Source organism: Onychostoma macrolepis, chromosome 10 (assembly GCF_012432095.1).
Source record: "Onychostoma macrolepis isolate SWU-2019 chromosome 10, ASM1243209v1, whole genome shotgun sequence".
NCBI lineage: Eukaryota > Metazoa > Chordata > Actinopteri > Cypriniformes > Cyprinidae > Onychostoma > Onychostoma macrolepis.
Window position 1 is genome coordinate 23,897,688 of NC_081164.1, and position 14,291 is coordinate 23,911,978.

General features: G+C 37.4%; 1 protein-coding gene across 3 annotated transcripts in view; it reads right to left on the reverse strand.

Moving 5' to 3' along the window:
* The window catches only part of zmiz2 (zinc finger, MIZ-type containing 2), a 63,089-nt gene extending 53,128 nt beyond the window's left edge, over window positions 1–9,961 (reverse strand). Inside the window, exon 1 of one of the 3 annotated variants that reach the window (XM_058790371.1) lies at window positions 9,943–9,961. The gene's annotated coding sequence lies outside the window, so the exon portion shown is untranslated. Of the gene's footprint in view, window positions 1–6,648; window positions 7,495–9,942 lie in introns of those variants that run through there. The other 2 variants (XM_058790372.1, XM_058790369.1) reach the window with 2 other exon arrangements.
* Window positions 9,962–14,291: the final 4,330 nt, after the last annotated feature.

Sequence of the window (14,291 nt, forward strand, 5' to 3'; positions counted from 1 at the left end):
TTTTTGAAGCCATGCTTCAGCACACCAAATATAGCCTGCTAGATCCATACGTGCAGCAGAGACGTTGATTTCAACACTGTGTGTGTTGCTCACTCCGCGGATATAAAAAGAAACTCCCCCAGAGTACTGATACAGTGAGGCAGACAGAAACGAGAGGGCATGGCCGTGAATCTGTCTGTGTACGCTTTTATTTCTGCGATCTGGAGCATTACTCTCACTTCGCAAGAACTAAACTACGTTCAACCTTACCAACCACCTCCAGGACAAACGTTAACACGATACATGTCTAGTTTGAAGAGCTGACTGAATTTCTAAGGCTATAATTGACATGTGGTACTAGCATACTATGCAACACATAATGTTTACATTTTAACACAGTATAAACCTATGTAGTGAGATTAAGTAATAACACTTATCCGCACTACATAGTACGTTCAACTCAGCAAGTGGCAACGAGTTAAACAAGAAAAAAAGTAAATTTAGCAATTTTTTATAAAAAATTGGGTTAAAAAATTTGCCCGTGCAATTGCCTGACTCATGTTTCCTCCAAATTTGGCTGCATGGTTTAAGTGGGGGGAAAAAACAAATTGCGTTTTTTCTAAAATTTAGATTTTGTTTGTAGGGCACACTTCAGCCAAAAATATTTCAGATTTTTGTAATATTTTTATTATTAATAAAAACAAAATAAAAGTAAATATTGTATATATATATATATATATATATATATATATATATATATATATATATATATATATATATATATATATATATATCAAACTATTGTTTGAAAAATAAAATAATTAAGAAAAATAATATGTTTTACAGCATAATGGTAAAATTCCAATACTAATATAAATGGTTTTATTTTCTTTGTTAAACCATCAATATTTCATTGTGGCCCTTAAATCTTCTTTATTTTGTTTGTTGACAATAGCGGGTTTATAAGCGCTTCTCATTACAAGTATGGGAAGATGCATGTTGCGTCCCAAAAGCAAAAGTGTCACGCTGGACACTGAAAACAACGGATCAGGAGGTAGGCCTATACACAAATAAATTAAAGAGTTTCCCTCTGAAACGTGGCGTATGTATTTATTTAATTAAATTGCAGTGTTCGCTATTTGATAATCGCACTAAGCCATAACACAATTTCTGTTTTATTTTGATTAATCGTGCAGTCCCACATCTCATTCAAAGTCACGTTGGGCATTGTGGGATGAGGTCTCATGCAGTGTGCTCTACATGTATACACCACATTTAAGCATATACATTAGGTGATTCATGTAATATGGCACATAAAGAAATATGCATACTGCAACAATAGTATGTTATTAAGTCACTGTGAACATAGTTCAACTTAAAACTCAAAATCAATATGCTAAAATATGAAGAGATTTGCATGTGGAGGAATCACTCTTCCTGGACAGCCTTTTATTCATCATTGTGTGAGGTCTGGATTAAATTACCTGCTCATCCTTTTGTTCGTACAGAAGGGCCTCTGTTGACACATCCCCTACAAAACTGCTGTCTTCACACTCTCACTCTGAGCCAAGGTCAAGCACAGTGTTTGCACAAACCAAGGTTAAAAAATAAAGCGATAGGTTTCCCGGTGCAATGACTATTTTAAAACCCAGCTCCTGTCCTCAAAGACATGGCATGCTAATGGAGTGGCTTACTGTTACAGCTGAGACACGTGCATGGAAGCTACTAATCATTAACAAGTCAATTAAAGTCAGATGAAAAGACTGATACGAGTCACGAATGTCAACCTAGAAATATGACAGGAACATGTGTTAAACTCTGTTTAAATGGCATGAAGAACTGCAGCTATGTTACAGTATATACTATACACTATTAATGCATACTAACAGAATGCATTATGCAAAGATAAATGCTAGTATGTTACATAACGCTTACTACATTGCATGCTTAATTATGCAGTCTTTTTATCATTTTGAAAATAAAAAGGCACTGCATTTTTAATCCAATATTAAAGGGTTAGTTCACCCCAAAATGAAAATTCTGTCATTAATTACTCACCCTCATGTTGTTCCAAACCCGTAAGACCTTCGGTCATCTTCAGAACACAAATTAAGATGTTTTTGATGAAATCGGAGAGCTCTCTGACCCTCCCATAGACAGCAACGCAACTGAAATGTTCCCAGGTCCAGAAACGTAGTAAATACATCGGTAAAACAGTCCATGTGACATCAGTGGCTCAACTTCAGTTTACATAGCCTTCTGAGAATCCTTTTTTTTGCGCAAAGAAAACAAAAATAACAATTTACTCCACCATTCTTCTCCCCCGAGTTACGTCGTCTGCCATTTTAGAGAGTATCACAATGCATACGCACGCTTTCCCCTAAGCGTAAACAACGCTTAATACGCAGATTACGTTCACGCATGCGCATACGCTCTTAGGTACTCTCCAAGAAGGCGGAAGACATAACTCGGGGGAGAAGAATGGTGGAGTAAATTGTTATTTTTGTTTTCTTTGCGCAAAAAAAAAAAAAGTATTCTCGTAGCGTTGCGAAACTGAAGTTGAGCCACTGATGTCAGATGGACTGTTTTACTGATGTATTTACTACGTTTCTGGACCTGGGAACATTTCAGTTGCGTTACTGTCTATGCAAGGTCAGACAGCTCTCCGATTTCATCAAAAACATCTTAATTTGTGTTCCGAAGATGACCGAAGGTCTTACGGGTTTGGAACGACATGAGGGTGAGTAATTAATGACAGAATTTTCATTTTGGGATGAACTAACCCTTTAAGTCTAAACTCAAATTTAAAAGAAGTGTTTATTAACATACTTAAATGTTTAGACATCCACGTACAGATAGATTGATAGTTCTGATAATATATCAATACTACTATAAAATGACTACTAAATAGTAATGTATTTTTTTTTTAAAATTAGTAATAATAACAATATTTATTATCATTTTGATTATTACTACTACTACTACTACTAAATAAAAACGTTAAAGAAATGTAATAAGAAATTATTGTAATTTAAATACAAATACAAAAGTTGTAAAACTGTAAATTTACAGTACTCACATTCATCTCTCTATTCCCAAAATTGTTGATTATATATCAATATCACTACAAAAAGAATAGATTTCATGTTCTTTAATATTTTATTAGTTATTATTATTATTATTATTAATACTGCAACTGAATAAGAATATGAGAGAAAATAAATAGGAAACATGACTATTGTAATTTCACTGTAAAAACAAGAATTTAAAAAATATATATATATTAGGGATGCAACGATTATAGATATTGTTGGTACGATTATAGTCTGAGGAATAATCACGGTTTCACGATTATTACGATTATTATGCATTTATTCATTTCACAACATAAAATCACATAAACACTCTTTAGATATTAAAGTGTTATTTATTGCTGCCTTTTGAAACAGAAATAACACAGTAACCAATAATACAGCACAAAATAATAATACTAAAGAAAAAAAAAGTCCATCTCTCCTATTAGAATTAAAAAAGGTGACCTCTGTCAGTATTTCCCTTTTGAAAATAACAAATGTATTTGGTGTTTTCATTTAATTCTTTCTACATTTCTTTTGGACCTGAGGTACAGAACTTGGAAAGATGGTGAAAAATAAATTGACTTATGAATAATACTATAACAGGGATGATAAATCACAATATTAATGAAGTATTATTAATATATGACTAATATTAACTTTATTTATCCCACAGAGGACACTGTTACTAATGAGGGAATAAACTAAACTATTATTGTAATCAACTGTCATCAATACTTATTCATTTTAATAATCTTTATTCATCTGATTTTACATAAGGCCTGAGAAAATCATGTCTATTATTTTGGTTTGTGAGATCGAGATCGAGCTGCCCACAAACATTTAGGAGGACAGAAACGTGTTGTCAACGCTGCCCAGCGACTTTCATTAATAAAATAGCTTAGATACTGGATCGCTACATTATATTAATCAGCAAAGAGGGGGTAAAATGACTGTTTAAATAACTAAACTCAAATCTTCATTGTTTGTAGTGACGCAGATGCAGGTAGGCTAAAGCCTCGTTTATACTCGCGCCTGGCTCCGCCGCGAGCCTCCGCTGACTGCGCGCGCTTCACACACGCTCGCGCTCTCTCTCACCGCACTATTTCATCTCTGAAGCGGCAGAATGTTCGAGCTAACGAGCGTCGCGTCAGGTGGTCCTTGCCTTCACGTCGTGCATTAAAATCGTTTATTGCACAGCCAGAACAGGTTGGCTAGCTGTGCATTATCCCTTATGTATTCACTCTTTAACAGCGATTTTTACGGCAATATTGATGTACCCAAATTTAAAATGGTCCCACACTATCGAATTCAGTCATTTCTCTGGTGGAAATAAAGGATCGCTGTTTGGTTCCTCTGTCATAGTTAATCTAGTAGCCTCCGTGTCTCTGATAAACACGGCATTTTAAGCTGGTGCACCGCTAGTGTAACTTTGTTTTCGTTTTGCTCATGTTTCAACAGTTCCATTCCATACAACAGAAACACTCGGTGTAGCGGAGCCTTTACGATTAATTAACCGTGACGTTTTAAAGCGCGGTTAATCGTAAAACCGGTAAATCGCTGCATCCCTAATATATATATTAATTTATTTAACAGTAAAACTATACATTTACAATAGTAATATTTATGGCTGTCTTATTTCCAAAATTGCTCTGATTGTATATCAATATGACTAAAAAAATATGACTACAAAATAATGTTTAGTTAGTAATAATAATAAGTTACTATTATTACTACTAATTAAAAAATTAAAGAAAATATTACTATTTTGTAGTCATAAAATCTTTTATTAGAAGTACTAATTGCAATCTCTGACTATTGCAAATTCACTGTAAAATACACAAACTAGAATAGAAATAATTATTTTACAATAAAACTGTATATGTACAACAATATTTGTCTTATTCTCTTAATAGACAAATAGTAAACCATCGTGCTTTCAAGCTGCTCTTGTATGCAAATATTACTTAATAATACCACAGAAGCGCCGTACAAACTCTGAGCAAATTTAATAACATTAAGCTTAGGCCTGTATCCCCAGAGAGAGGCGACATAAAGCCATGACACTCATCTTTAGGACCAGAGCTTTACTTGACACTGCTGAGGCCGGCCTGCCATCAATTATTGACTAACTCCTCATGACGAGAAGTGCTTTTAGTAAACATTTCCTCGACACATAGAGCACATATGAAGACAATGCAATGTTCTGAATTAAATATTCATGACGATAAGTAATGATGTCATCATTTCTTTTTAAAACCAAAAGAACGCCCGATGCTGTTTGTCCAGAATAGCAGATGGCTTGGGTTCTTATCATAATTAAGTGATCTATCACCGATAGTGTTTTAGAATGACACAACGCATGCAAATTAGGGCCTAAAAAAATAAAAAATCAGCAGAGGGATGTCTGTGGCCATCATTTGACCCCTAGGGACGGGTGGCACAGCATTTGTCGCCTACCTGGTCTGTGACCCGCAAACACACATACTGTAGTGCCGAGGTTCTGTGCACCACCTTCACCATCTGTCCATCTCACCTGCTGTGTGTCGTTACCGGCCTAAAACGCCTCACGCTACACCAACCTGCCTGTAGGTGTGCTGCCAATATGTAAAGCATCTGGGTGGAGCGCTCTATCATGATGCTAATGCAAAAGGTATTGTGATGCGACAGGCAAACCCCCCCTCCCATGCTGCCTGGTGTATGTGGAGCAACTCGGTTTCAGCTTAGATCCCTAAAAAGACAGCTCAAACAAGGAAAACAAGCATGCGTTTCACACACACCCTGATACTAACATCTCCTGAAGCATATCCTGTGATCTCTGGTGACAAAATTCAGAGTTTGGTATTCACAACAAATAACTTTACAAACCAAAGAGCCACAATGAAGCGATCACTGTGACAGGCAACACTGAAGCATTGATGTCTTAAATGCATTTATCTGTGAAATTCACTTAACAGCATCCAGCTTGATCTAATAACAGCTGTACTATTATAATGCCACACTTTGCACTCCCCAGATCAGACCTGACCACATTTAAAGCCATGTTTGCATTGAGGAAAAACTGAGAGTGCACCAGCTCAAACTGAGATTCACTGTCTAGCTGTTTATTTCACACATATCCAGACAATAACCACGTAGCATGAGTGTAAAAGCATGCAGAAGCCAAAAGCAATTCAAAAAACCTGTCTGGGTCGATTTATAGTGTCATTTCTGTCTTTTCACACACATTTTTAAAGACATCCAACCCTGACTGATCACCCAAATCATGCTGTAGCAGGAGGCATTTCAACTGTAAGCTCGTCTGCATAGCTTCAACCTTCCTATACTTAATTATTTGAGGGAAACACACATTTATGACAGATTACTACTTATTTGACAGTTGGAATAAAGAAGTTAAACGCAAAGAAAAGCAGGAAACGACTGCACAGGGCCATTCAAATCACCGAGCATGATTGAAAACTAAGCCCTTTGAGTCTTGGATCACACTGAATATCGATACACACATGTGTACACACACAAAAATCATCTAAATCGCGTTGGAAAACATAATAAGATTAAATAGATCACAAAGAAAGCTCTAATGATCCGTCCTCACCTTCCACTTCGGCTGCCCGAGGTTGATCTGTTGGCTGGATTTGATTCCGAGTTCGGCTTTGCTTGTGAGAAAATCCCCTCGTAATGTTCAAAAACAAAAGATGAGGACGTATTTCGATCCTCGCTGGGTTATAACGGATAAAAACGCAGCCGTTTCTGTCTTTTCTTGGATATCTACGGTTACCTCAGAAATCGGAAGCCGCGCGAGTACGTTAAAACCGTTAAAACTGGATCATATTATTTGTGAAAGTGTCGGATTTCTATTTATATGATCCATACGTTGTGGAATAAAACACCCTAAGCGTTCCGTCTCCCAGCATTTGAGTGTTTTAATGAAATGTTTTTGTGTAAATCCAAAGAGTCGCGGCTGCTCTCGCGCTGCTTCTGCTGCTGCTCCTGCGCGCGCGTGCGTGTGTATGTGTGCGCGCGAGTCTGCTCGACTGCATTCCTCCCTCTATTGCACAATGAGTCGCTATAATTTATTCATGAGATCATGGGGATGGAGGTGCTCTGTCGGAAGAAAGAGAGGCAGTTTTTCTCTTTCTTGCTTGCTTTCTTTCTTTCGTTCGTTCTTTCTTTCTTTCTTTCTCTCTCTTTTTTTTGTCACTCACCCCCTCATCGCCCTCCCCAGCTGACTGACTTCCCTTCGAATGCGAGACTCGATTAATGGAGCGTCGAGAGATCGAACGATCGCGCGAGGCTGGGCTGGGGTGGGTGACGATTGTGCTGCGCTCGATGATGAATGAAATATATGGGGGATTCTTCAATGAAGGGCATTTAATCTACACTAACAATGTACTAGCAAATGTAACCTTTCACTTTGAGAAACTGGGAAAAGAGAATAAACATGTAAAGCTATTATTTTTTATCATTCTAGATGTTATTTTAGTATTATTACATAAATACACTATTATAGTATTTCTTAATAGATTTATTTATTTTTTTTTTTTCAATTTTAGCCTAAGTTTTAGTAAATTTCTTAGGTCATTTATTTTTTTTTTTTTAGTTTTTAAAGTATTTCTTTTTAGCTTTAATTTATTTTATTTCAGTTATGGTTTTAATTTTAATGCTTCAACTTAAACGTCACTTTTTTTCAAGTTTAAGTTTTTTTAATCGAATATTTAAATTTTATTTGATTTCAGCTTTATTTAAATTAATTAACACTAATTCTGTTTTTCTTCTTTTGGGGCATTATTTTTATTAATGTCATGAATATCTTACTCAATGTATTACTTACGGCAATTATAAAGAAGCACCAAAATGAATTTTTTTTTAAAGAATAAAATTTGTGTGGTGATTTAAAAAGACATTTTTGTGACTTTTTTTTAGTTACAAAAAAAAAAAAAATAGACACCAGCCCAGGTTCCAGTTATGTTAAAAACTCTGTGCTTATGACATGAGACACGCCATTGTGGCTCTGTGGGATCATATTGTTATGTTAATGAAAGGAATTTTTAGGGAGGGTGAGAGACGCTTGAGCCAAAATGGTGCACTGTTGCTGAATTATATAAATGTTCAGTCATGGAGCATTTGGCAGGCAGCCTGTGTTGTTATAATGGTGTTATTTCACTGACAAGCCACTGACATTTCACACCTGGTGGATTCAGAAAATTTGGGAAAAAACATATTTTTTTCTTCCTTTTCTTTTCTTGTGTTTTTTTCACATGATTAAAAATTATTACTCTGTATAAGTAGATAATTGTGTAATTAACACTAATGTTCAAAAGTTCGAGGTCAGTAAGTTTTTAACTTTTATCTATCAATGAATCCTGAAAAAATGCATCACAGTTTCCGCACAAATATGAAGTGGCACAACTGTTTGCAACACTGATAATATGAAATATTTCTTGAGCAGCAAATCAGCATATATTATGATTTCTAAGGGATCATGTGACACTGAAGACTGATATTGAAAATTCAGCGTTGCATCACAGAAATTATTTACATTTTAAAATATATTCAAATAGAAAACAGTTCTTTTAAACTGTAATAATATTTTACAATATTACTGTTTTTACTGTATTTTTAATCAAATAAATGCAGCCGTGATTAAAAATAAAACACTTCAAAGAAAACATACTGACTTCAAATTTAATTAATTATGCCAAATTATTATCAAATGATTTCTCCTGAATCACAGATTAATTATTTAGCCCAATTATTTAATCAAAGTTGGCCTCATTCATGAAACACAAGCAGAACGAATGTAAAATCAATCATAAAAAATATACATTTTACATTTCAAGTGAATTGTTGTATTAGATGTCTAAACAGTTTACACAGAAATTCCTTCCACTTGTGTTTCATGAATGAGGCTCGAAGTGTTCAGGGACATGTTTTTCACACGGGCAAGTAGCCAAAGTGTTTTTAAATCATGAATTAGAAGAGCAGTGGTGTGCGCTGTCCTCTAAAAAGCAGCAGGCAGTGAAAGGACTGGTTCAGACTGCTGCAAACCTCACAATAGAGAGGTCAGAGAAGGGCGAACTCAACTTCTCTCAACCCTTCGTATGCTTAGATATCAGCTGCACTCTCTCAATTTATTGAATTATTGATCTCATTACATTATTTTCACTGGAATAACATGCACGGTGAATCGTTCGCAACCAGGGACGTGAATTAAAACAGTAAATTTTGGTGACTGAGAGCTGCTTCAGATCCAGCAGAAAGGAACAGCGGTAGTTTAGCTGTGAAACAGATGTATGGCAATCTGGCAGCAGTCAGCAGCACTGCGTTTGGCAGAGACGGTGTCATGTTAAGGTTTGAATTCAGCTTCTGGGCATGAGGTGACAGAGACAGACGGTGTTCATCAGCCTGATCTTTCATCTGCTTTCCTGGCTTTCTCTCTCCCCTGCATTTGTACGTTTGTGATTTGTTCTGATGCTCTTTTGCCTCTGCGATGTTATCGTGGAAAGAGGCAGCACTCACGTCGTCCATTTTGTTAGTTTATCAAGCGTTCGCTTTCATGCAGTGACATAATTGTTATTCCTCTCTCATTTCTGTCCTGTTAAGATCTCGCAGGGCACTGCGAGAAAAACGGGAAGAGAACTGCCCTTAAGACATTGAGTCAATAAAACAGGCACTTTACTACGCCGTGAGGGGATCGGGTCGTGCGATGTTTGTGCAACAGAGGGGTGGGAGTTACACGTTATGTCTACACATATCAAACTCTCTTAATATTATCACCATGCCTCACCAACACCTCTGTGAATAGAGGCCCTACATGGAGTTAAAATGCAAAGGTAGGTAGAGAAATCAGTGTGGAGGCGTAAAGAGCTCCTGTTTGGTTTCTACTCACCCCTCTTTGAGAATGGTACGCCCCACGCCAATGGCAAGAACATATCATGGGAATTATCCAGCAGAGAGAATGAAGGGAGGGCGGGGGAGAGCGAGAGCGCCGGGGCTAGACTGGAGCTGCTGAGGAAAGAACAATAGATCTGCAGTCTTGATGAGCATGACTGAACGTTAGTCTGGAGGTTTGGGGCCAGACGAAGAGCTGTAGGGAAACAGTACAGAATATTCTTTGTAAGAGGTAGAAAGGACAAAGGCAGTCAGCTGAGCAGGTAACAAGGAGACAGACACCAATACTGTGAAAAACACATTATTTCTAATAATTCTGATGTTAATATGCTTAAAATAAGTTGTTGTTTTTTTTGCAGTGATGCCATAGAAGATCCGTTTTGGTTCCTCAAAAACCTTTAAATTAACAGTTCTTAAAGAACCATTATAGTGTGAAGAATAGGCTATGTTATATAATCTTTTTTTTAAAGAATCTTTTTTTTTTTCTTTTCACTATAAAGAACCTTTTGTTCAATGGAAGAATTCCATGGATGTTAATGCCTAAAGAATTTATTTCACTCATATATGACAATTCTGTCATTTAACATCAAGCAGCTCTTTTTTCAATTGTTCAATGTGATCATGCTTGAAAAAGCACTGCAGAAATAGTCCATACGACTTGCACTCTAAATATAATTTATTTTATTTGCACAACGAACGGACTCTCAAATCTCATTATGAACACACTAATAGCTAACAGTCTTAAAAATAAAGGTTGCAAAAGGGAAAGAATAATTTTGAGTCCCCAAAAGAACCTTTTAAGGAACAATTCTTTAAAGAACAATTTTTTTTTCAAAGATGCGGTGACATTTAATGTTGTTCAGCGAATTTTCACTTGCAAAATCCAGCCATTTTAAAAGGAAATCATGCGATCTGGAATTTCGCATGAGGATGAGATTTCCCCATGCAGGTTTCATAATGGGTTCAGGTGGTCATGCAGAAAGCAGCTTGGTTTGGAAGTGACTTCATGTGAACCTTTAGTGTAAAGAACATTTTCGTAATCTTTCCTCTCTTAAAAATAAAGGTTCTTTATTGGCTCCTAGGGTTCCTTGAAGAACCTTTAAAATTCATGGAACCTTTCCATTGCACAAAAAGTTCTTTATACTGGAAAAACCATCTTTAGTTTATTAAAAAGTTCTTTACATGAAGAAAAAATGGTTCTTTTAGGAACCTTTCACTGGAAAGTTCTTTGGGGAAGATGGTTCTTCTATCACATAGCCGTGAAACCCACCTTTGCACCCTTTATTTTTAAGAGTGTAAAATACATTTTGTCCAATGGAAAGGTTCCATAATGTTAAAAGGTTCTTCATGCAACCAAATGCCAATCAAGAACCTTTATTTTCAAGAGTGAAACCGAACATTGTGGCAAATTAAATGTAAGTATTTTGCTGAAGCATGAAATTTTACAATTTCCATCCGTTTATCACACAAGCCTATCAAATGTCTTCATATTTGCAATGTTGGAGACTAAACAGACGTGGTCACTGTGAACGGCTGCCGTATGTAGGAAAGTTGCGTAAATGTTCTTCAAAAAGTCTGCTTAATGTTCCATGAAAAAATGCTAAGGTTTGGCAGTGTAATTGCAATGCCGAATATTAATCTTTAGCCTTTAATTATCCAGGTTTCCATACCATTTTCGATGTTCAAACCCCGAGTCTTTATTGTGTGCGCGTCAGTCTGAAGTGCCTGCATCACTGCATGCGGCCAGTGCAGCAAGGAGGGGGGGGGGGGTATCAGACTTATGCTCAGCAGCTCCCTGTTGCCCTGGAAACAGGTGCTGAGATTCTTTTGCCTTTTTTCATCTTTCTCCTCGCTATCGATGTCAATGCCACCTCCCACAGGCTCCCCTCCCCCACGACCTGCTGCATCCCCCCTCCCTCTCCCCCCTCCCTCTCCCCATCTACTGCAGTCATTTAACAATGTCACAGGCTAGAACAACCAACCAACCCCCCCTCGATCCGCGCACCACATCGCCCACTGTATGAGGGTCAAACAGCACTCGGCTATTGATCCTCATGAGCGCTGTCAAACCGCGCGTTTTGGCGCGCCGCGTAGTCAATCTGACCCCGGCTAATAATCTCAGTGCACGGAGGATTGCGAGCTAGAATGCCGCTCTGCCAGCTCTGTCCGTCTTTGTGCTCCCATTGGGTGAGCAAAAAGGACAGACAAAGAGTAATCTGACTGCTGAAAAAGACGTCCCCCTCCCGCTCACTCAGACGCAGCGCGGCCGACAAATCCACAACCTGATAACGATCATACGCAGCGTTCAAACGCGCGTTTGGGATGCAGCTGTGTTTAAAGCGAGATAATTAAACACTGATTTGTCGAGGTTCTATTTGCTCTAAAGAAAGCGTTCAAATCAAGCACGCCTCGTGTGACGCGCGCGCATCCAGATCCAGTTCGATTCCGTTTTCTGGCCTTTTTAAGTCAACATTGTTGTGCGCCGCATTCCATTGCAGTGACTTCTCCCTGGCCTGAAGAGGAACATTCCTGGGAAGTGGCTGACCGACAATAACAGTCGGCAGCAAAAAGGGGGCAGGAGCGGTTTGAAAGAGCTGTTCTTTCCAGCCTTGTTCTCTCAAACACCAACAGCAAGAAGCAGCTTTACCTCATCTGCTGCATTTGCATCATCTGGAACAGCGCTGCTTAGCTGCTCATCGAGTCTGTTCGGGTGGCATTAAAGAATGCGGAATGCAAATCATAAACCGCAACTAACCGTACAATCGGGCACAATTAAAACAACAGGCTTATCAACTTTCAAAAGGAGAAGCGGGCAAGAACTGATCAAATGTATGCAATATTAGTCGATTTGGATAAAAGCGTCTGCCAAATGCATAAATATCAATGTAAATGCATTTTAGCATTGAATGTGTCATTAGGAAATATTTAGATTAGAGTAAAATAACATGTGACCCTATATTTACTGTTTGTTCCATATGTTAAATAGGCTATTTGCAGTTGTTTATGCCCTCAGTTTTCCTTACTAACCCTGCCATGTTAATTTTAAGTACTTTTTCTAATAAATATTTAATATACTTAAATTTTAAGAATTTTATTTGTACACTACAGGTTAAAAAGTTTGGGGTCGGTAGGACTTTTTAGTGTTTTTTTAAGTCTCATGCTCACCAAGGCTGAATTTATTGAATGAAAAACACAGTAAAACAATAATATTGTTAAATAAAAAAAGCAATTTCAGAATAAAACTGTCAATTTATTTTAAAAAGTGGTCCTCTCAGTATGATTTTATATGGATAGATATACATATACGTATATAAACACTATCTATATTTGCTATTTTTTATTATATTTATTATAGATTTTTCTTTTTATATTATTTCTCTCTTTTCTGTCTTGTTCTTTTTTCTATTTTCATAACAAAAATACAGACTAAAACAAGAAAACGGACGTTCTTTGAAAGACTCTACACCTGTTGTCGAACCTCCTCGCACACTATTTGTTGTTACGAGGCCAGTCATCAAACTGCAGTTGTCATATTAGAAATGCAGAGTCACCTAAGGCGCCGTGTGTTGTATAAAGCTGCTGGATCATATGCAGTTCCATAACTCAGACAGACATTAACAGCCACATCAGAAGCAGAGGCAGCGATTGAAGAGGACATTCTGTCTGTCTCAATCATGCCACAGCCCTCCTAATTAGGATGAAAACAGAGAAAGCTGGAAGAAAGTGTGTCATCCAAGATATATGAGCTCTCAAAAAGAGGTATCTGTGATTTATGCTTGCATATTGATTATATTTTAGGTTTGCCATTGTTAAGGATAATGACTGTGATATTCAACTCTGAGTCAATGTATTCAGTATTTTGCTGTTGAGTTTGGGGTTGTAGGGCCGGTGGAAGCAGCAGAGATAATGAGATTGCAGCTCAGGACAGCAGGCCAATCATGTGATGGGTCAGACAGCAGAGGGTGCAGGAGAAAAAAACCCTCAGGAAAGGACCAACCATCTGACTCAAACAGGGAGAGCTTTTCACATTTAAAGAGAGCTGTTGTTCCTCTTGCCTGAGGTGAATCTCTGTCCATGGCGTCCCGCTGAGGGTTTCAGGCACCAGTGAGCACAGGTTTGTCCAACAGACATTATGCAGACCTAACTGAGACACAATGGCCAGTGGTTAGTACATGCAGTTTTGCAAAAAAAAAAAAAAAAACCCACCTAATTTTAAGAACAACCCTAAAGAAAAATAGTACACTTTCAGGAAAAAAAGGTACAAAAATGTCACTGGGGCGATAGCCTGCCCTTTCAAAAGGTATTGCTTTTATGTACCATTTAGGAACTAATATGTACACTTAAGGT